The 22866-nt window shown below is 46.9% G+C and overlaps 1 protein-coding gene across 3 annotated transcripts in view; it reads left to right on the forward strand.

Moving 5' to 3' along the window:
* The window catches only part of EEFSEC (eukaryotic elongation factor, selenocysteine-tRNA specific), a 259452-nt gene that overhangs the window by 55170 nt on the left and 181416 nt on the right, over positions 1-22866 (forward strand). The window contains exon 1 of one of the 3 annotated variants that reach the window (XM_046644476.1): positions 8832-8846. The exons of the other annotated variants lie outside the window; for them this stretch is intronic. The gene's annotated coding sequence lies outside the window, so the exon portion shown is untranslated. Of the gene's footprint in view, positions 1-8831; positions 8847-22866 lie in introns of those variants that run through there. 3 annotated transcript variants of the gene reach the window in all.

Consider the following 22866-nt stretch of genomic DNA (forward strand, 5'->3'; position numbering starts at 1 on the left):
GAGTGCTGGATAACGTGTGGCACAGAGCAGATGCCCAGAAGTCAGTAATGATCACTGAAGGTTCGTTCTAGCTTCACAATCACGTCTCTGCATTTTTGGAGAAAGCTAGCTTCAAAACAAGCAGATTGCTGCATGTCGACATCTCCCAGGGTGAAAGAAGCACTGATTTCATGTGTGTGATGACACTGGGCATTCTTGTGTTTGGTGGGCATTTTGGTGTGGGAGCTTATCGCCGACCTTTGTCTTTTTGGGAGAAGCTTGTTCTTGCTGTTGGCATTCAGAGGCTCAGGAACCAGGCCAGCTGGGCATCACCGGCATTCTTTCCTGCCCATTTTGGTTTGCTTTGATTGATTGAGGAAGATTAGCCCTGAGCTAACTGCTGCCAATCCTCTTTTTGCTGAGGAAGACTGGCCCTGAGCTAACATCTGTGCCCATCTTCCTCTACTTGATATGTAGGACACCTGCCACAACATGGTTTGCCAAGCAGTGCCATGTCCGCACCCGGGATCTGAACCGGCGAGCCCCAGGCCGCCGAAGCGGAACGTGCGCACTTAACTGCTGTGCCACTGGGCCGGCCCCTTGGTTTGCTTTTATATTAACAAAAATGAAAGGGCCCTGGGGCTGGCCGTGTGGCCGAGTGGTTAAGTTTGCGTGCTCCACTGCAGGCGGCCCAGTGTTTGGTTGGTTCGAATCCTGGGCGCAGACATGGCACTGCTCATCAAACCACGCTGAGGCGGCGTCCCACATGCCACAACTAGAAAGACTCCCAATGAAGAATATACAACTATGTACCGGGGGGCTTTGGGGAGAAAAAGGAAAAAATAAAATCTTTAAAAAAAAATAAATAAAAGGGCCCTGCCAGTCTGCTTGACCGGCTTTGCCAACTGACCAGTGACTTAGAAAGGGGTAGTGGAGAAGCCGGAGCTTTACAGACAGCCTCTGTCACTTACTGGCTGTGTGAGCCTGGGCAGTGGCACTGCCTTAAGTCTCTGTGTTTCTATTGCAAAACAGGATTAATAATACCCACGTTGCAGAATGGTTAGGGGGTTAGAGATGGCATATGTAGACAGCTGGTTTAGCCCCGTGTGTAGGTGTATGGTATATACTTAAAATGTGGGTATTGTTCTTAGTTGTCATCTGTGAAGCTCCTCGGGGTGGACGACTTCTCACCTCTACAGAGGGATGTGGGAAGCCTGTTTCTAGTGTGAGAGCCTTTGTTCGGAGAGAGCACCATCGCTTGACAATACAGCGTGTGAAAGCTAGATTGACCAAAAAGAGAGATACGTAGACTTCTTCCCACTCGGAGACTGTTGGTGTGGAGTGGGACTTTGGAATGTCTCTGGTTTTCTTTGAGGCTGTGGAAGGGTTGAGAGGTCAGGGGGCTGCCCCAGCTTGTATCTGAACAGGGCCTGGCCCTTACTTCATCACAGGGGTTCCTGCCACTGTCCTTCAGTGCCGGAGTCAACTTTCTGTGTTGCTCCTTCTGCTTCTCCACTTGCCGGGTCAGAGCCCAGCTCCTGTGCCTGCCGCGAGCCTTCTGAGCCTTCGGGCCCCCTGTGTTACAGAAGAACCCTGTGGAGCTCTTGTTGTACTTAAAGCACTGCCCTTGAGCTTCACCTCTCCCTGACATTGAGTGCATAAAGTGATGAAGTGAGGGCACCTGGGAGAAGGATTTGAGGCTGGTTGAGAATCACATCCCAAAAACAATGGTTGGTGGTTAAAAGCTCTCTGGTGACATGGGGCAGATCTGGTTTAGAGACATAGGAGTTTTGCTTTGGCCTTCTGCTGTTTGGTGTTTTAGAAAGCCTTGGAAGAATAGAAGCATATAAGAGGTATAGTTTCTGCTCTACGCAAGACAGCAGAATCAGGATTCAGATGATCTTTGTGGGCTTGGACGTTGAGCCAAAGCCCACATGAAGAGTGGAACGGAATCAGTGGAAGGAGTGTTGGGGGTTCTAGCTGGCTGTCGGCTTCCCTGAGTGGTAGTGGATTAGCGCCGCCATGTTGGCCAGCTCCTGCTAGGGCTGCTTTCCTGGGAGCACGGCGTCCACCTGCTGGGGAGCAACGTTCAGCCAGCACACATCGGGAGCACTGGTTTCCATCCTTGAGTTCGTGTTTTAAGAGGAACTGTGACAAACTGTCATTCACCCCAAGGAGAGGTTTGGCTGCCACACCACACCTTCTGCGTTACCCAGTGGATTGCCCTGAGGGAAGGCCTTGGCTAGGCAGGGTGACTGGGAGACCAGGGAGACTGGAATCGGAGACCCAAGTTGTGATAGCTGCTCTGTTAGTTGTTGTCTGTGTGTTCTGGGCACAGCTCTTCATCCTCCTGGTTCTTAGGCACATCCTCTATCACATGGGGTGGGTGATACTCCTGGGGAAGGGTCTGGAGATCTTTAGCCAGGACAAGAGGAAAGTGGCGTGTCCTTGGCATGTCGGCAGTGTCGTGGAAAGTTCTTTGCAGTCTAGCTGATTTGGAGGGTTTAGACAGGCATCGTAATCTCTGTAAGCCTTAGTTTTCTCATCTATACATGGGGAACGTGACATTCAGGACTTGGCAGAAGTCACAGGCAGGGAGGTCTTGACTTCTCCTGAGGAGCCATCGGTGGAGCTGCTGCATACACTGTCAGGAGCCTTTGGGGTGCTGAGCCGGTGGAGGGGTGGACTGAGGCTGGGTGGGGACCAGGCTGGAGAGGTGGCTTCTCACATGTGGCACATAGGATATTTAAGGGAATATCTTCGGACAGACGCTTTTAGTCTTAAAGCTACACCCTTATTTTAGTGTGTATTAGAAAAAAACCCCAAGTAACTAGTACATCAAACCTGTTATTTTTATCCAAGTTTTTGCTTTCTTTGGGCTTTACTTTTTCAGTATAAAAAAGTATGTCAATTTAAAGAAAAATGTTAGGTAAATAAACCAGGCAAGGCTCTTCAAGAATGTTAAAATCATGAAAGACACCTCTGCCACCTCCCACCAAAACAAAAAAAAGGGCAGATGACACTTCTGGATTAAAGGAAACTAAAGAGATCAGATCTGGAAAAAATAAAGAACAGTTCTGAAAGACGTTATGGGGACAGTTAGGGGAAATGGGAGTATAGGTGGTAGATTAGGTAATAGTATAGTACCAGTGTTAAATTTCTTGGGTAGGAGAATATCACTTCTTAGAAGATAGATGTTAAGGGTTTAAGTGTCATTGTGTCTGTGGCCTACTTTAAAATGGTTATGGAAACATTTATATATATTTTATGAATTATAGATATTATGTATTATATATAATTATGTATGTATTAGATATATCTATATCACATACGTGTATATACATGTATGCTGTGGAGTGAGAGAGAATGCAAATGTAGCAACCTATTAACAGTTAGTGGCCCAACTAAGTGAGGGGTATACTGTGTTCATTATTCTGTTCTTTCAGCTTTCCTATAGGTTTGGAATTCTTCAAAATTTAAAGTTGGGAAATGAGAGAACTAAAAGCAGTGATAAGCATGTCCCCCATGAGGAAACCCTCCGTGGTTTGGCATTACACTCTGAGTCAAGCTGAGCCCATTGTTGTGGCGTGTGGCACCTGCATTGTTGCCCTCTCCTCTCTCATTCACCTGCATGGGCTGTGGTTTTTCAAATCTCAGGGCCTTTGCACTTGCTGTTCCCCCAGCTCAAACCACCCTGCATCTGTTTTGTCATTTCAGTCTCTGCTCTAAGGAAACCATCTAGGGAGGGGTCCCCAAACCTGTTTTCTAATGGTGCCTGTCCCCAAGTCACCATCAAAACATCAAAATTTGGGGTCAGCCCCATGGCCGAGTGGTTAAGTTTGAGCGCTCTGCTTCGGCGGCCCAGGGTTTCGCCGGTTCAGTTCCTGGGTGCGGACCTGGCATCACTCATCAGGCCATGCTGAGGCGGCGTCCCACATAGCACAACCAGAGGCACTCACAACTAGAATATACAACTATGTACTGGGGCTCTGGGGAGAAGAAGGGGAAAAAAAGAAAAAAGAAAGATTGGCAATAGTTGTTAGCTCAGGTGCCAATCTTTAAAAAAAAAAATCAAAATTTAGTTTCTTCACTGTATTTGTCACCATCTGAAATGACCTTTGTAATTAATTATGTGGTATTATTTATCTGTCCTCTCACTAGAGTATAATCTCCATGAATACAGAATCCTTAAAAGAAGAAAATGAGACCAGGAAGTATGTGGTGGATGTAGCAAAATTTGTGATGATGGCCCAGGAATGACTAACATTTGAGAACCACTGCACTGTGGGACTTACCTTCAAGTCCTTTTGGAGTCTTTGCTGACTTTTCATTTCTGGAACACATCTTTAATATTAAATTATGATTTGATAAGAAAAAAATTTTCACCTAAGAAAAATCATTCAGTGATAGATCACTAATATAATGTAAGTTGGTTGGAAAATATGAGATTAAAAAAATTCAGTTTTCTCAGTTACGTAAAATGAGATGCCTCAATTAAAAATTTTATCTCAATCAGTGAGGCAGAATTCATTTGGTAACTGCAGCCATCAGTTAAGATACTTACTCAATAGAAAATGACCTACTACAGACCCAGAGGCCATCACTTGACACCACGATATTAATGATGTAAGGTAGAATTATAGAATTACCTGAGGTCTCTTTATTTCCAGGAGGGAAACTAGAAATTTTTGTGCTCTGTGTCAGCTGAAAGCTATAATTAAGGCGCTTTTGAAGAAGGTGGTGGGCTCAATTAATGGGCGTGTTACTCTTAGTGTCAGCTGTGAGGGAATGCTTTGGCAGTTGGTGGAGGCGGCCAGCAGCAGCCTTGGCTGAATAGAGGAAATCTTGGTTGAAGACCGGTATGGGGGAGTTCAAGTGGTTGGTGAAGAATTTAATTGGAAAATGCGGTGTTTCGTTACTGAGGCCATAATAATGTTGGTGAGATTCTGTGCCAACATCCAGCTCTGCAATGTAGCCTCTTTGCCACCTTACCTTCCTGCCATTTGAATAGTACCTAGACTATCCATTTGGACTCTCAATTGTATTATGCTTGTAACATCTCTAATTGTTTCATGGAGTTATGTCTGGTTTCAAGATGATTGCAAGCCCTTGGATGTTAGGGGTGAGGCACACTCTCCTTTTGTGTCTCTGCTCACATTTACGATGGGATTGAACACACAGAAGGAGCGGGGCCTTCCCTGGGGGATAGAACATGGGTTTTGGATTCAGGAGACCTATATCTGGATCCTAGCTCTACTACCTAACACCTGTGTGACTTTGGATAAAATGATGATGATTGTGACATCGATGGCAGAAGTTAACTAATTGGTTGGGGCTTGTCTGTGAAATAAGGGTAACCATAATACACACTGTACAGTGTTGGTGGACCAAGTGAGATTACATCTGTGAATAGTTTAGTAGCATGGAAAATGCTACGAAGGTATTAAAATCATGATACTCAAGTTGAATTGTTAAGTCACGGGCTAACACATTGTATTAGTCTATAATCTTCGGTTGTAAAGTATAGAAATTCAACTCAAACTACTTCTGAAAACCAGCAATGTTGTGAGGACCTGGTTTAAGTGCAGCTGGATCCAGGACCTCAAATGATGGGATCAGGATGCTACCTCTGTCTCCCAGGTTTGCTTCCCTCACGTTGGCTTATTTCTCAGGCCAGCGGGCTCCCATGAGATTGCAGAGCTGCCCAGGACTCTTCAATTTGATTTTCGTTCTGCCAAGACAGCTCCCCTAATAGAAAGAGAGAGCTCTTTCCCAGGAGTTCCAGCCGAAGACGCAGGAGAGACTGAGTGGCTGGATCTGGGTCCCTTGCCTTTGTCTGGAGCGGGGACTGGAGTTCCTACTACGTAAACAGTAGGGACTGAGACTTGGAAAGAGGTGATCCCAAAGGAAAAGAGAGGCTTTGTGAGCAGTCAGTCGAAGGGGTGCTGCGTCTCCATCACAGCAGGGGATGCACAGTTTCTGCATGGGTTTCTAGATCTGTCAAAGCAGTACCTTTTCTCATGCATCACACAGCCTAGCAGATCTACCAATCTTCATTACAAACCAAGCATTCTGCTCTTTTTCTTACTCTGGAAATTGTTGATAAAAACTTTCCTGTTTAGCTGAAACATTGCAAAAGTTATACAGGAAAAATAAACAAGTCTGAGACTCTGGCCTGTTGTGGAATGAAGAAACATCAAAGCTTGGCCAGTCACCAAGCTCAGCTTCCACTGGGGTGGCTTCATGTCCTCTAACAGGTCTGCAGATCTGGGGTTTTAGTTTAGGCTCGATTGGTTACCAGAAGCAGAAACTAGCTCATAATGGCTCTATTAAAGGGGTTGGTTTGGGAAAAGCAGAGCTGTGTTTGGATTTGGCATGCTGAGCCCAAGTCAGAGCAGGTGGTTGTACCAGGCAGCCACAGCAACGTGCCTGTTTGGCCTTCCACTTGACCCAGCCAGGGTACCTGCCCACCCATCCACACCTCCACCCCTCTACTGGCCCACTCAGGCCTGCACAAGGCCTTGACAGCTCCCTGTACGTGGGATCGACCTCACACCCTTCACCTCAACGCCCAGCCCACTGGCCCCGTTTCTCAGTGAATCACTCACAAGATCCTTGGCGGAACCTTGTCAGATCAGCTTGCAGAAGTCACAAGTCAGTGGCCAGTTTCTGGCTAGGCCACTCTTGGGACAGGGCACAATGCGGTCCCATTAGCTGTGACTGATTTAGGACAATGAGGACTTAGGTAGGTTGGAATCCTTTGGCAAAAAAGGCAGGTGGGGGCAATCTTGACCTCATTGGCTTTGGCAGAGGTCCTGAAGACTATTTTCAGATACTTGACATATAGGTGGATACCTCTTGCCTCTGGATGGCGTCTTATCATATACAGAGCCCAAGTATTTTTACTGTAATATTTTTGTAGGTAATAATTTTTATTATAAAGTATTTGTATTTATTGTGAAGTAAATTTTCTTATCCCAGTTTTAGAAAACAGCATAGGAAGAAGAAAATAAAAATTACCCACAACCCTACCTTTATAGATGTTAATAATGATAGCAGCTAATGCTTTTATAGCTTTTGCTTTGTGCCAGCCACCATTCTAAGGGCTTTTTATATGTGCTCACTGAATTCTTACAGCAACAATGTGAGGTAGGATACAGATATTATTAGCCCCATCCCAAGTTCTGGAACAGAAGTCGGGTTTGTGGTGGGTTGTGTGTGTGAGACAAGGACACCTAGCCTGCAGGGGTGCTGACTTAAAGCCCTGGTTTGTGTCACCCAAGGGTTGACTGAATGCTAACCAGGTTCTTGTGTGGGTATCGTCCCAGGTGGAGTAGAAGGATTGGGGTAGAAGTGGTGTCCAGTCCACCCATCACAGAGCACCATGGCACAACCAAAGACAGGGTCTTGTCTGCCTCACCCCGCCAGGTGCTTAAGGATCACTCAGTGAGACCATTATACATACACCTTGGTCCTCTAGTTTGGCTTTTAGGCCCCTGTGCCTAGACCCTCTGGGCCTGCTCAGTTGCCCCAGGGACCTGCCTGGGTGTGTTTGAATTAAATGAATACCCGGGAGTCTGGGAGCAAGTGATACAGCACCAGCGCCCCTTTCCCAGCCTCTCACGTATGTAACTTGTCACCTCAGCTGTGGTCTTCTTTTCCACTCTTGCTGTGATTATTGTCCTGGAGATGGGCCTCAGGGGAAACCTCAGCATCTTAGGGAGAGGGGTGGTGTGAGAGATGAGTCAAATATTAATTATCATCCCATTTATTGAGCACCTTCTATATTTCAGGCTCTGTGCTTGGCACTATGAAAACATTTCCACTTTGCTCCACAGCTCTCTGAAGTTTTATAGATGAGGAAACTGGGGCCACGGGGCTGGTGATGAAGAGGGTTTCTCAAGGCCACACAGCAGGCCAGTGGAGAGCTGGTGTTGGAATCCAGATCCAAGTAAAGGAACAGAGACCAAGAGTCAAGGCCACAGTGTACATAGGTTTCTTTTGATCCAAGTCCCTTTTTAAGAGGCTTTTTGCAAATAGCAGTGCAAGCACAGAGAGATGCTCTCCAAGGGGTTGTACTTTGCGTGATTCAAGGAACTGAAATGCAAGAGGCGAAAATGAAAAAGAAAGACAAACCACAACCAGCTTCACGTATAGAGCTCTTCAGTTGTCTGGCCCTGACACAGACATAGATTATAAGAACCGCTCCGGAAACAGCTGGGAACAGGACACCGTACTTTCAGCCGTTCTTTTTTCATTGTTGCCAGAAAAATAATCAGCTCTATATCTTAAGTGCTTGATAAAGTGGCCCAGACAACAGCTGTAACTTAAAACAATTTTTTAACAAACAGATGCTGCAGGCTGTCTGGGCCAAGTGCAGTGTCCACGACTCGGTGGGCTCCTCGGGCTGCTCTGCTGTCTTAATAATTTTTTGTGTGTGAGGATTTTTTTTTGTTCGCTTGAGGAAGACTGTTGCTGAGCTAACATCTGTGCCAACCTTCCTCTATTTTATGTGGAACACTGCCACAGCCTGACTTGATGAGCCATGCTAGGTCCACACCTGGGATCTGAACCTGCGAACCCCAGGCCGCTGAAGTGGAATGCGCGAACTTAACCCCTTGGCCACTGGGCCAGCCCCTGCTCTGCTGTCTTGAATTGTGTTTAATTCTTAGTTCAGCTGTGTTCATTCAGTCGTTCTTTTGGTGTGTTTCCAGAGGCTTGGGTTTGGGCTTTGGAAGAGTGACTCGAGGCTGCGTGTTCGTTTTTTCACATTTGCTGGAAGTGTTGGACGCACCAGGCGCTGTGCTGGGACGGTGATAGGACAGGATCGGGGCCCAGCCTCCCAGAGCCTGTGGTCTAGTAGAGAGGTAAGAACAGAGCCTCTTCCCTCTCCAAAGGCAAGCATTTCCACATCTTTCAATTGATTATTTTTGTATAATCTTTAAAACATGTTTATTCTGCTGCTTTTTGTTTTTCTTGGTTGTAGACTTCCTCCTAAGGGAGACAAGAGTTCCTTCCCTTCCCATCTGCTCTTTTCAGTTTTAGACAGGTATTCCTTCATATCTTCAAAATAGTTAGGGAGCACTGTTCTCTAGGTGTACTGTGCAGCTGAGTAAACCCAGTGCTCGCTGTTGGGAAGCTCACAGCCCAGTGGGGAGATGGACCTGAGAACAGGCAGTGAGAGGAGGCAGGTAAGGCCTGGTCGAGGAGATCTGTGGCAGGAGCAGGGGCTGAATCCCCCTGGTCAGCTTTGCCACCCTCTGCGTCCATGCTGGTTCACTTGGGCTGTGAGCTTTGGAGCAGAGCAACACCATGCTCCCGAATGCTGTCCTGGCCCAGCCACCATCCTCTCCCACTGGCATACAGCAGCGGTTCCCAAGTGGCCTCCCTGTTGCTACTCTTGTCTTTAATAATCCATTGTCTCCATGGAGACCACAGTGAACTTTAAAAAATATATCACTCCCCCACTTAAAAAACTGCCGTTGGCCTTCTGTTACAAGTCCAATAAGATCCAGGCTCCTATTTTAGCCTTCAAAGATCCATGTGACTTGGCCCCATCCCCTTGGTCACCCTCCCCTTGGCTTGTTGTGTCCAGCTGCTCAGACTTGCTCTCTCACTAGGGCCTTCTCACCTGCTGTTTCCTCTGCTGAGAACACTCTGCCCTGTTACCTTCGAAGGGACCCTTCCTGACTACTGATTTTCGAATATCACCCCACTGCACCCTGCCACTCTGTACCTGTCTTTTTTATAGTCCTGTGTTATTTTCTGCTTAGCCTTTCTCTCTATATAAAAGTAAGTGTGACTTGCACTCTTAGAGTGTAAAGTCCTTGAGGACAGGGACCTTGTTGCTTTGTTACACTGCTGCATCCCTTAGAGTAGTGCATGGCCTGGAGTGGACACCAACAAAGAGGTCCTGGTTACAGGGATCTTGAAGGAGTCTCTCCTCTGTATCCCTGCAGCCCAGCACTGCCCTGCGGGATGAGGTCATTGTGAAAACATTGTCCTGGTTATAGTTGTGTCCTAGGAATACAGTATTGTTGCTAAATAGCACTTGTGAGCAAAAGAATGACTAATAATAGTAATAATAATAACAGTCAATCCTTACATAACACTAGCTGTGTGCCAGGCACTGTTCTGTGCTCTGTATTATGGTAACTTGTATTTCTCACTACCACCCTATGGGATAGGTACTGTTATCGTCTCCATCTTGCAGATGAGGAACCCGAGGACAGAGGGAATAACAAAGTCCTTAGCTTTATAAGCAGTGGAGTTGAGATTTGAACCCAGAGATTCTGGCTCCAGAGTCTGTGCTCTCATCCAAAGGTGCCTGAGTTCCTTTCAGGGAATATCTTTGGAGTTGAATGAATTGGGTACATGACATCTCAGAGGTGGAACTGGGAACAGTGGCAATTACTCCCACATTCTGAGCACTCTGTTACGGGGTTTCTGTGGCTGTTGCAGTGTGGCCAGTGATGTCATTGGTGCGAAAGTGCCCACAGACATAGAGGACATAAATGTCTTCAATGTCAGATGATAGGGGCCTTTTCAGAGACCATTACAAGAAGCAGGAGACAACAAAACCTGTTCTCAGAAGTGCAAATGGCCAGGTTCTCCAAAGTTTCTGTGGGGATATATGGCTTTGGCCGTTACTAGCCACACAGTCTGAGGATTCCTCCAAGTACAAGAAGCTTCTTTTGCCCTTCTCATAAGGATTTTTATGCCCTCCTGGTCCCTGCTTCTCACTCACTGTTCTGAAGCTCCGACTCTGTGCCTGCCTGAAGTAACTGGTACAAAACAGTCCCAGCCTGTCCTTGAATGTGTCCTGTGAGACCAGGCTAAGCAAAGAGCACTTCCCAGGAACATCCTGCAGCAGACCAGGCTTCCATCGGTATTTCCTTTGCAGCACTTTATGTACGTTATTGTCAGTTCTCACCATGTCCCTGTTGGTGGGTGATGGTACACGTGAGCATGCCCAGATTGCAAAGCTGGTAGAACCAGGGTTCAGCCCAGGTCTTTCTGACTTGGAGACTACAGTACAGCTCTGGCTGCAGTACTCTGTTCACTGAACTGACTTCTAGTGACTCTAGGAAATTTAGTTTCCATCAGTGTTTTCAAGGGGTTAGAATGGCATGTCAAGCATCTCTCACTTGCCACACCTGACCCTTTATAGTTTACCACATTCTTTCAGATTTCTGGCTAATGTGGTGGCCGTGCAGCCATGGGAGGCCTTGTGTCCCAAACACATTGGCATACTGGATAAAGTGAAGAAACACTAAGAGAAGGAGAAATATGCAGCTAGGTTTGGAAGCCAGAAAGGAACATCTTCAAGGGCTGGGCATGAAAAGGAAGTCAGGTTCACAGCAGCAAAGAGGACTGGAAGCCAGCTGGTTCACAGTAGTATCCAGACTGGGGATGTGAAGGGTTACCTCATAAATTAAGAAGGGGAACTAGGAAATTTCTCCTCCAACAGGTCAAGATTAAATTGCTCACTTTGGGAGGTGGGCTCCGAAAGAGTTCCTTTCCCCCAGGAGAGGACAGAATTCCTGAGACTGCATGCTCCTGGACGCGGGACTCATATCCGCATGGTTGGTACTTATGGAAACCCTGAGCCAAGATCAATGTAAACACTGGTGAACGCTATTTGGCCATGGTTGCTGTAGCCCCTGGTCACCCCACAGGTGCACTCTTCAGTCACACACGTGTAGGACCTCCCACAGAAAACAACCCTTGCTGAGGATGAATTTACAGACAAAATCACAAGAAAATTACCGTCATGAAAAAGACATTCTGTAGACACAAGTGTGAAAATTCACATCCTAGGAACTAAAAACCGTAAAACAAATCTGAAAGGGGCTTTAAAATAAGAATGTTTGAAATGTAAATGAAGGAATAGAATCCATAGTGAGATTAGGACATTATGAAAAAGAGTAGATAGATTTGAAAAAGAACCAAAAAGAAATTTTGAATATTGAAATGCAGTCATTTCCATGTACTTTCAGGTTAATTAGCTTATTAATGCTTCGTGGGAGTTAGTGTATATAGTTTTCTTCTTCATGTGTTATTTTTTTAAAGCCTTTTTTCCCCTGAATATATAAATAATTTATGCATATTGAAAATCTGGATAATCGAGGAAGGTATAAGGAAGAAACAAGAATCTAGTTACTCAGGATAACTGCTGTTAATATTTTGACATACTCTTTTTTTCTATAGGGATCTTACTGAATATAGAAATTTAGACCCTGATTTAGAAAGTTTTTTGAACCATGAGCCTTGTTCTATATCATTAAATATTCTTTGAAAACAAATTTAACGGCTCCATGGTGTTCCATTGTCTTGCTCTGCTGTACTTTGTTTATCCACCCTCTTGATGAATATATGCATTGTGTATAATAGTTCCTACTGTAGTAACACTATGATGAGCATTTGTTTGCATTTCAGATTCTTTAGGGCAGATTACCAGGAATGAGATGGCTTCATCAATAGGTGCAGACTTATATTTTGCAGTGGGGGTTGTGGGGGAATGGAGGGCAGTGATGTGTGAACATATTTTAGCCTTATTGTTGTGTAATAAAGAATTTGGTCTTTGTCCTGGGTTGCTGGGATTGAGAATCTAAAACTCTTGGAATTTCCCCAGTGATAGGAGTGTCTGTTGTTCCTGGTGGGCGCTTGGACCACACCTGTGTTCATGCTAAAGGGAACGCTCAGGATGGGCTAGTCATGCCTGAAAGACCAGCCATGTGATTGGAGGATTGGAGCTTTGGGCCATAGACACCAGCCTGAACTCTTGACCTCTGGGGATGGGGGCAGTGGCTGGAGATTGAGTTCAATCTCTTGGCCAATGATTCAGTCAATCATGCCTATGTAATGAAACCACAATAAAAACTCTGGACACTGAGGCTCAGTGGAGCTTCCTGGTTGGTGAATAGATTGATATGCCGAGAGGGTGATGTGTCCTGATTCTGTGGGGTGAGGGCAGGCATTTAGTACTCTCCCATATCTTGCCTATGGCCCTGTGGCTGGTCCTGATTTACATCCTTTATAATAAAACTGTAATTGTAAGTGTAGTGCTTTTGTGAGTTCTGTGAATTGCTTTAGTGAAATATCTAACCTGATAGGTGTTGTGAGAACCCCCTAGATTTGCAGCCAGTTGACCAGAAGTGTGGGCTGGGGACCCCCAAACTTGTGGCTACTGTCTGAAGTGAGGGCAATCTTGTTGGAGACCTTGCCTTTAGTTTGTGAAGTCTGACACTAACTCACCATTTATGATAGATATTACCGGTTACTTTCTAAAGTTTATGTAGAAAATTACAACCATTTTTGTTGGCTGACTAAGAGAATGAAAAGTTGACCTCTCTGTGTCTCCATATCCTCATTTATAAAATGGAAAATTTAATAAAAACAAAAGAGAGTGATTGTGTGATAATCTTTGTACCATGTTTAGACTAATGCCTGGCCTGTTGAAAGCAATCATGAAGTGCCAGTGCATGAATGCCTGTGTGGGTGAGTGTGTGTGTGCATGTGCATTGTGGGGAAGTCAGAAAATGCAGCTGAGAAAAAAGGAGAGAGAAGAAATTTCAAATGCTACCACCCAATCACAAACATCAAAATGGGATTATATTTTGTGTTTTGAAAACCTCATTCTTTTAATAGGTTAGTGTATCCCTTCTACATTTATTATTATACATTTGGTCTTTTGTCATCAAGTTCTATTTTTTAAAAACGTTTTCTATGTTCATCGCAGCATTATTCACAATAGCCAAGTCATGGAACCAACCTAAGTGCCCAGCAACTGATGATTGGATAAAGAAGATATGGTATATATATATATATATATATATATACACACACACACACACACACACACACACAGTGGAATACTACTCAGCCATAAAAAAGGACAAAGTCGTCCCATTCACAACAACATGGATAGACCTTGAGGGTATTATGTTGAGTGAAATAAGCCAGACAGAGAAAGACGAACTCTGTACGACTCCACTCATAAGTGGTAGTTAACATATAGACAAAGAGAACTGATCGGTGGTTACCAGGGGAAAGGGGGCTCGGGGGAGGGCACAAAGGGTGAACCAGTATACCTGCAACATGACTAATAATAATGTACAACTGCAATTTCACAAGGTTGTTAACTATCATAATCTTCATAATTAAAAAAAATGTTTTCTATGCTTGCTTGCTCTAGTCTTTATTTTTGTTATTTTCTGTGTGATCTTTTCCCTCTCACTGTTTTAATTTGCATAGACCTCCAGCTTATTTTACTTTCCAGTTAGTAATGGTTCAACTAGAAGTTGCTTTTAAATCTCTGATGAACATGCTGAAGTCCGGTTGTCTCAAGCTACTGACTTGAGGAATGAAGCCCCACTCTATGATGCCCTCCTGCCTTCCTGGTCTTGGTTGTTCTGCTCCATGGTTTTTTCTTAGTCAATTTTAGTGACCTCATTTGTAGTATATGTCTCTGCTTTCAAGAATTGTAATAAACTCAATTGGTATATGATAGGCACGTCATTTTAAGGAAAGAATAAATATCACAGTTCTTTAGACTTGATTCTGTATTGAAATGGCTTCCATGGCTACCCTCAGCCCTTGGTGCATGCCTCCTCATTCCCAAGTTCTTACTTGCACTCATCTTTGTTGCTAGAGTCTGTCTTCAAGGAGATTCTTGTTCATTTATTGGTTTTAATGGAATGTTTTAAACATACCCAAGATAGAATGAACTCTGACGTACCCATCACGCAGATTTAACAGTTACTAACATTTTGCCATGCCTGTTTCAAATATCCTGCCCCATTTTTTCAGAAGTATTTTAAAATAGATTCACAAGATCTCAAGTCATTTTACCCCTACTACTTATGTATATATCTCTCAAAAATGTAGACATTTTCTTGCGTAACTCAATGTCATTATCACAGCTGACAATATTAGTAATTCCTTGGTGTCATCTAAAACTCCATTCGTATTTGGAATTTTCCAAAAAAATTTTCTTTAAGTATGGTTCTCCCCGCTCCTCCCAAAAGAAGGACTTAGGGACACATGTATTCCCCAGGTGCTTCATATGGGTGAGCAGCTTGAGGTTCTGAGAGGTAAATCGGCTTCCTCAGGTCAGACATTGGTGTTGGGACTTGAGTCTACACCTCTCTCTGTGAGTTTTGTGTTTTATGCCCTATGCTTGGCTGCCTGGGCATGCTTACCTGGAATAGGATGAGGCTTCTAACCTCAGCCCCTAAAGCTTCAGCCCACAGACTTAGGGGCTAAACATGAAGATAAGTGCTGCCCCGGGAAGCCTCACACCAGCACAGAGTGGTTTTTCTCTAGAAGATGCCTTGATGGGGCAAGTCCAGCCCCAGCCCTGAGCCAGTGTGGTTTCTTCTTTGCTTTTGTGTCTGTTCTTGAAGACCTCCTGCTGGGGCAGGGGCAGGGGCAGTGGCAAGGGCCCCTTAAAATAAGGACCCATGGCTACAAGGGAGTTCTGAAGGGTTATGGAGGAGCATGGCCTTTGGGACCTTGGTACTGCTGCTCACTGGCTGTGTGCTTGGGCCTGTGACCACTCTGACTGAGCTCTGCTTTGAACGATGGAATTACAGTGCTTACCATACACGGTTGTTGTGAAGATTATGTGACAATAGGTATAAGTGTCCCCAGCATGGTGCCAGGCACAGAGTGGTTGTTTCTAAATGGGAGCTTAATGCCATTTGTCTCTGCTAAGGAGGAGGGCAGAGCACTGAGTCGGCTCCAGCCACTCCCGCCGCCACCACCCCCCCGGCCGCTACACGCATCCCTTTCCTCTCTCCCCTGCCACTGTAGAAGGTAGTCCCGTGGCCAGGCAGCCAGCCTTTACTGGGCTTTGGAGAGAAGAAGGGAAGGACAGTGCCAAGCACTTGTGCCCTGTGTCCTGTCACTCCTTCGCCTAGTCTGGTGTGAGGCCACTTTACAGACAAGGTACTGGGCACAGACGGAAACGGGCCTAATTTTCTTCTCAGAGTGTGACGGATTGTTTGGGTTCAAATCGACAGACCCAGGTCATCGATGCAAGAGGTTGGCTGAGGTGGGTCTGACTCTTGGGATATGCAGGAGCACAGACCTCTGCCTTGAGGTGGGGCAGGGGCTCGGGCTGTGCAAATGCTCTTTGCCAGCAAGTGTGCTGAGAACACAAGTAAAGGTTTGTGGTCCTTTTAGAGTGACTGGAGTAAACATTTATTTCACCTTGAAGGAAACAGGGCCCAGGGAGCTTGATGAAGCTAGACAGTCCTTGCAGTAAGCCGCATAAAGGAGTCCATCAGAATCAGTTGGGCTAGAGAGGGCCTCATAAATTGTCCCTCACAAAGACCCAGCATTCTCTGTTCCTTGGGTGGGCCACATGTGCTACGCTCTAGAGAAGATTGGGAACAGCTGTCCTTAGTTGTTGCCATTGAGTCATATCTGGTCCATGGGCCAGCGATTGGCGCCTCTGGTCATTCTGTCCTTTTTTCACAAAGCTTGAGGTGACTTGGCCCTCTCCCCGAAGACCCTGGGGAACTGCATGCTCAGCGTCTTCTGTGAGGCACTGGCAGCTGGGGCTTCCGTAGCCTCCTGCTGTGTCCTCCGCCTGGAATGGTCTCTTCCCTCGGCTTTCTGGCCCCTTCTCTCCCTCCACTTGCTGAGTTCGCCTCTTCTGTGCTTGCCTAACAGAAGCTTCTCATCTTACTTTGATGTGCTTCACTCTGTTGCTGTTGAGGGTTTGTGCGTGTCTCTCCCATCTGACTCTGAGCTCCTAGGGCCAGGGACTGGGTCAGATTTCTCTCTGGGGCGTGGGACCGCGCCCAGGGGAAAGCACGTAGATGTACACAGTGGAACAGAACCAAACTTGATTTCAGTGCCTGGGTGGCTGGTTTGCGAGTACGTATGAGGCATCTTGGGAAGTGAATAGTGGGGAGGGAGAGCCCTCCCCCGCCCCCCCAAAGTGGGCCTGCTTCCCTGGGACGCCAGCCTGGCCTGTCCTCTGTGCCCTGTCCCTGTGGTCGCTTGTTCAGAGCTCTTGCATGGTGGGCTCTGCGGGCCGCTCCACAGTGAAATGTGTTCCTGCTGCTCCGTCTGAAATGTGACCTGCCATGCTTTCCTCAGTCCCCTCTGTCTCCGTCCAGAAAAATGTCTAATTGTATCTTGAACTCATTTACATTGCTTGCTTCAATGGCCCCACTTGGCAGCTGAGGCCATATGCTAATTCCACCCTTTTCATGAAGGAATTCTGCTGATTTTACTTACTTTTTATGGTAGATTTTCCCCCTTCTTTTCTTTTTTTTTCCTCCTGCTTCCCCAGTAAACAGTTTCCTAAATCCACTCTCTCAGGCTCTGCGACTCTGCAGAACTCAGAGCGTTTCACTCACTGGAGCTCTGGTTGGGCCTTCCAGCACCTTCAGCTTGGGGTTAGTCAAGACTGCCCTGCCTTCGTTTCTGTACCTCAGAGGAGGGGCTCTCTGTGGCCTGGGGACTCATTTCTACCAGGGCCTGTTTGTGTCTGAGGCCACAGCAACAGCCATTGTTTCTTAGCACAACCAGTGTGCGAGTCAGCGAGAGTGGCCCTGGTCGTCCTGCCTCAAATGCCTTGTGAGGGATGGACCCCACCCCTTCCATGATGGAGGGGGAGGTCTGGGGCCAGGGAGTATTAAGATCTATGTCTGAGTCCCACCTCTGCCTTTGCCTGCAGTGTGACCTTGGATGCATTTTTTTTTTACCACCCTGAGTCTCAGTTTCTTCATCTGTAAAGTGGACACGTGAGGACCCATCCTACTCCTCACTGGGGGTTTGCTTGGGGTCTTCTCCAAGTGGACACAGCCCTCGGCAGCCCCCGGGCCCTCTCTCTGCAGGGCCTGGGCCACCTGATCTTCATGAGATGGGGTCCTGTCCTTGGCATGGTTGCTTCATAGCTCAGCTTTTCTTCCTTCTCTTTTTGTTTTTAAACAAGTACACATACATTTTTGGAATATACTAGGACGTCACCACTGAAGAATAGAGAAGAGCCCATTAATTGCTAATGGAGGGAACATTCTAAGTAAAGTGCTTAGTCTTCTCTTCTTAGTTCTTTTCATTCACTCCATAAGTATTTGTTGAGCACCTACTCTGTGCTGCGAGATGTGAGGGGTTCTGTGGGGAAAAAGACAGACTAGGTCCCTGTCTCTGTGGGTGAGGATGCAGGGGAACCATTGAATCACAGAACGGGAGTGTCCCGGGGCAGTGTGGGGACTATGGCACCCCTAGGGAGGGCCACCTCATCCAGACCAGGGAGAGTCAGGAAAATACCTGGGAGGTGACATCTAAGCTGAGATTTGAAGGCTGAGGTGCCAACAGAAGTGACAGGTTGGGAAGAATGCTTCAGACCCGTCTTTCTACGCCAAAGTCCTGGGGTGGTAGAGAGAGGGCTGATTGAGGAGCTGAGAGAAGTCAGCCCAGCTGAAGCCTGGAGAGTGAGGAGTGGGCAGTGGTAGATGAGGCTGGGGAGGTGAGGCGGGGGAGGTGGGAGCCCAGCCCCACTGCCCTTCTCTCTGGTCCTTGGTGGGAGCGCTGATCTTCCCACTCTCTTCTGCACGTGGGGTAACATAGTGCTTTTAGAAACCAAGACTCTGGGCTCAGAGTACCTGAGGTCGAATCCTGTCCCTGCCACCAACTAGCTCTTTGATCTCTGGCAAGTGATTTAACCTCTCTGTGCCTTGAGTATTCATCTGCAAAATGGGGCTGTAGATAGTGCCTCCATCCTAGGACTGAATCAAATGAGCTAATGCAGGCAAAACACTTAGAATAGTCCCTAGCTCACAGGAAGCAGCCCATTAAATGTTAGCTATGAAGACTACACGCGTTTCTCCTGAAAAGGGCTTGCACTGAGAACTTGGTACAGATAACGTCTGTCCTGGAGGAAATTCCAGCCTGGTGTCTCTGAGGTTTTCCTGCTTCATTCTTCCAGGAAAATCATTGTCTTAGGTTATTCTCGAACTTTCTACCTACTGAGAGTATTTTGAGGCTCAGTATGGAAATCTGTGCTTGAAATTGTAGGGAGAAACCCTGCCAGAGAGAAAATAATATGTCAAATGCCAGAGCTTTCACATGCATTAACTCCTTTGATCCTCAGAACAGTCCTGTGAAGTAGCACTGTTTCTGTGACCCCTGTTTTTACGCAGTGTTGCTGTATGGTGACTGCTATTCTAGGTGAGGGCCTCAGTCCAGAATGTTGGGGTAGGGGGGAGCCAGCACCTCCTCCTCATCTGCCCTGGAAGAGGCCGAGGCCAGGGAGGGAGAGTGCTCCTCCCTCGTGGCCCAGCGGGGGCCAGGTCTATGCTGAGGTTTGTCTGACCCCGAGCCTGTGGCCTCTCATCTCCCCTGCCCTACCCCTCTGGGGCCCCGTGACTCCAGAGAGCCCACTGTCCTTTTCCTCCAGGATAAACCCTTCCTGGCATCCCCTTTCCCCACCACCATCAAGGCCCAAATGTGGGTCATAAGGGCAAGAGGGGTTGGGGCTGTGAGCCCGCCAAGCACAGCACACTGATGCTGAGTGCTTTTCTGATTCAAACAGGTAACCACCAGAGAAGCTGGATGTTTGTTCTGTTTCCTCTAACTTTCCTTTCTAGAGAAAACTTCCTCCAGAGATCTCGCACTGGGGAGCTGCGGGCCACTTTTGGCCCATGGACATGTTTTGTTTGGGCCATACAGTTTAAACATTCTTTTGAATTGGTTGTCAACATTTAAAAGTTGGCGAATTTCATATAATAGTCCAGATTTTTGGCCTCTCTTGAAAAATTGGAAGACTTGGCAACTCCAGGCCCATATTCCTGTCTGGCCACGTGGGCTGGAGCTGAGGAGAAACTGTCCCCTAGCTGGGGCAGGAGAGTTTCCGTCTCCTGTAGTCTTCATCCTGCACCCAGCCCATGTACCCCAGTTGAGGTGCCCACCAGGCCCTGCAGGCTCCTCACTGTCTCCTTTTCAGGACAGGCCTTGGTCCAGTGCTAGAATTTGAGAACAGGAATTCAGGTCCAAGAACACTGATAATTAGCATTTCCATGATTAAGTACTTGCTGTGTGTCAGGCCCTGGGTTATGAGGTTTGCATGCATGATCTGTAAATAGTATATGATCCCCATTTTGCAGATGGGAGAGACTGAGGCTCAGCGAGGTAAAGGCCCTGAACCAGGTCTCACAAGGCATGCAGGTAGGAGAGTCTGAGGGGGATGTAGTACGTTCCCTGCAAAGCCCACGTGTGTGGGAAGTTCCCTTCCCGTGTGTGTGGCCCTCGGTCCCGTGGTGACCTGCACATCTGCAGGTGCTCCTCCACGCATCTCTCCGCAGAAAGGGAAGATGCATGTGCCCTGAAACCCAGGGGCTGGCCTGCTCCTAGAGATGGAAAGACTCCTGGTGAATTTTCCTTCAGAGTTTCCTTTTGGGATCCCAGGGTGCTGTCTTCAAGAGAAATCCTCTTTAGTGCCACTTTAAGGAGGCCTGGCGGAGCAAAAATGGGCCTCAGATCAGGCAGAGGAGGTGTGCCTCCTGGCTCCCCCGCGTTCTTGAGTTGCTGCTGTCTTGGATTGCACTATCCCCTCCCCCGCCCCTCCCTCCTCCTTCCTTCTCTGTCTCCCTCCCTCTCCCCTCCTCCCCCTTCTCTCCCTCCCTCCCTCCTTCCCCTCCTCCCTCTCACTTAGTGAGCACTTACTGTGTACTGAGCACAGTTTCTAACTTTCTGAGCCTCGGATTTCTCATATGCAGGTGGGCTCTTGCCTGGCACTGTGGCCAGCAAAGGGTAGACCCTGGATCATTGGTAGCCACTGTTAGGAACGATGAGGACTTCTTGCTCATTTTCACAATGGGAGTCACATTGACAGGGCCATAGAGTTACAGAGTTTTAGTGAAAAATGTTGACTTACAGTGTAGTATTTTCCCCAAGGCGCCTTGATAAAAGCGTTGGGAAGACCTGGGATTACACTGAATTGCACAGGGGTTCTCCTGAGTTGATCAGGTGCCTTCTTTTTTCCAAGCACTGTGTTAGTTAGTTTCTGAAAGGTTAGTAGTGGTTTTATCTCCATTTTATAGATGAAGAAACAGGCCCAGAGAGTTCAGGTGTTTTGCGGAAGACACAACAGCTGGTAAGTGGGGGAGAGCTTCTGACTGGAGTTGACCCTCCCCAAAGTTTGTGCTCTTCACCCTCCACTGTGGGGCCTGACCATGACCTCTGCCCCAGACTCCCAGTGTACCCAGAGTGACCACGGGACAAAGATTTAGGAATTCTCTGTCCCTGGAAAGCCCCGCTGTTCCTGGTTGATCTACTAGTCCGAATGTTGATTCAGTGCTGCTTGGCAGAGCTTCCTGGAGAGCCGTCCCCTGGCGCCCACCCCGCCTGCCCTGCGGGAGCCCCGGCCAAGAGCCAGTGAGAGACACCGCTGCCCCGGGTGGGGTCCCCTTCCTAGGTGAGGGCGGGTTGGGTCTCGCAGACAGCACTGAGTGTAGAGTTTGCTTAGGCCGCCCTAGGACGGATTTTCTTCAGAATTCACATTCCCGTGTCCACCTCTTACTGTTTTGTCCACAAGAAACTCTTGCATCCATATTTGGTGATTTGTCTCTCTGTTTCCCTCCCCTCCAAGGTGTCTGCCAAAATCCGGTATAATTCGTATCATCTCCCAAGCTGTTACAGTATATGAGGGCAGGGGATAATTTAGTTATTTTTGAAAAAAGGTTCTTAGCAAAAGTAAGAAAGGAGGGGGGAGTTTTCATACTCACTGCATGAAATAGACAATATTTCCTGAAACAGGAGATACGAACCTCAAAGAATTTAAAATAAAACATTCATTTTATTATTTTTTTAAAGAAGGAAAACGAGAAAAAAAAAGTAGAATAGTCAGTCTTTTTATCCTAAGTACAGATGAAATTGATTAAACCTTAAAGACTGGCCTCCGCACACCCGGTTTATTAATTGAAGAATTTCCTCTTACCCAGAATGGGAAGTTCACGTTAAAATCGAGCTTGCCCCTGAGTGGCAGTGACACTTGAGAACTGAACATGTTCCACAATCCTATTTTCTCTTCGGTGCTGGAGGAAATCCTAAAATGGTTAAAAGTGGGGGCAGGGGATTGAGAGGGGAGAGAGAGGAGAAACCATACATTTTAAGGAAGCCTTCTTTCATTTCCTTGTAAAGCATGAAATCAAATTATAGCTCATGGCCCACAATTATTTTATTTCTACATTTCAAATTCCATTTTCTGCTGCTTTTCACTGCTCTTGAACAGGAGTTGTACTGTTGCGCAAAGTCAGCTAAAAAGATTACCCCAGATAGACTATGACACAGTAGCTTAAAGAAGCAAAAAGGCAAAACTCCCTGGTCAAGTGGGGAGCCGCGGCCCTGCAGAGCCGGTCCCCTGCCTTGCCCAGCCGCCTGTCTCCATCTGGGAAGGAGCTGGCAGCAAGCTGTCATCCCCTTTGACCTTTGACCTGAGGAAGTGTGGACACCTCTGCTCTGCCTGTGGTGCCTGACCCTGCCTCTGGTCCTCTCCTGAGGAGGGCCGTGTGAGTGGTGGTTACTCCACCGCCTCCTGAAGAGGGGCCACACGCCTGGTGATGAGGCGGTGGTGTGAGGCCGTGCCTGGCGCGTGATTAATACTCCTGCTTGACAGGGTCCGAAGGTCATGCTTTTCCAGTTCTCATCCAAGAGATGAGAGGAGAGAGAGTTGATTTAGTGCTAGTATGTCTTTTACTAGCTCTTGCTGATCCCTTTTTAACAGAGAGCAGGCCTCAGGCTCAGAGCTTCAGCAGGCAGCATTATCTAGTTAGGATTTAATAACGTTGCATCACAGTGTTTTGGTTTTTTGTTTTATTTATTTTTAGAGTTAACTTCTATTTATGGCAAGTTTAATACATTTATTGTCAT

Source organism: Equus quagga, chromosome 1, assembly GCF_021613505.1.
Source record: "Equus quagga isolate Etosha38 chromosome 1, UCLA_HA_Equagga_1.0, whole genome shotgun sequence".
In the NCBI taxonomy this organism is placed as follows: Eukaryota; Metazoa; Chordata; class Mammalia; order Perissodactyla; family Equidae; genus Equus; species Equus quagga.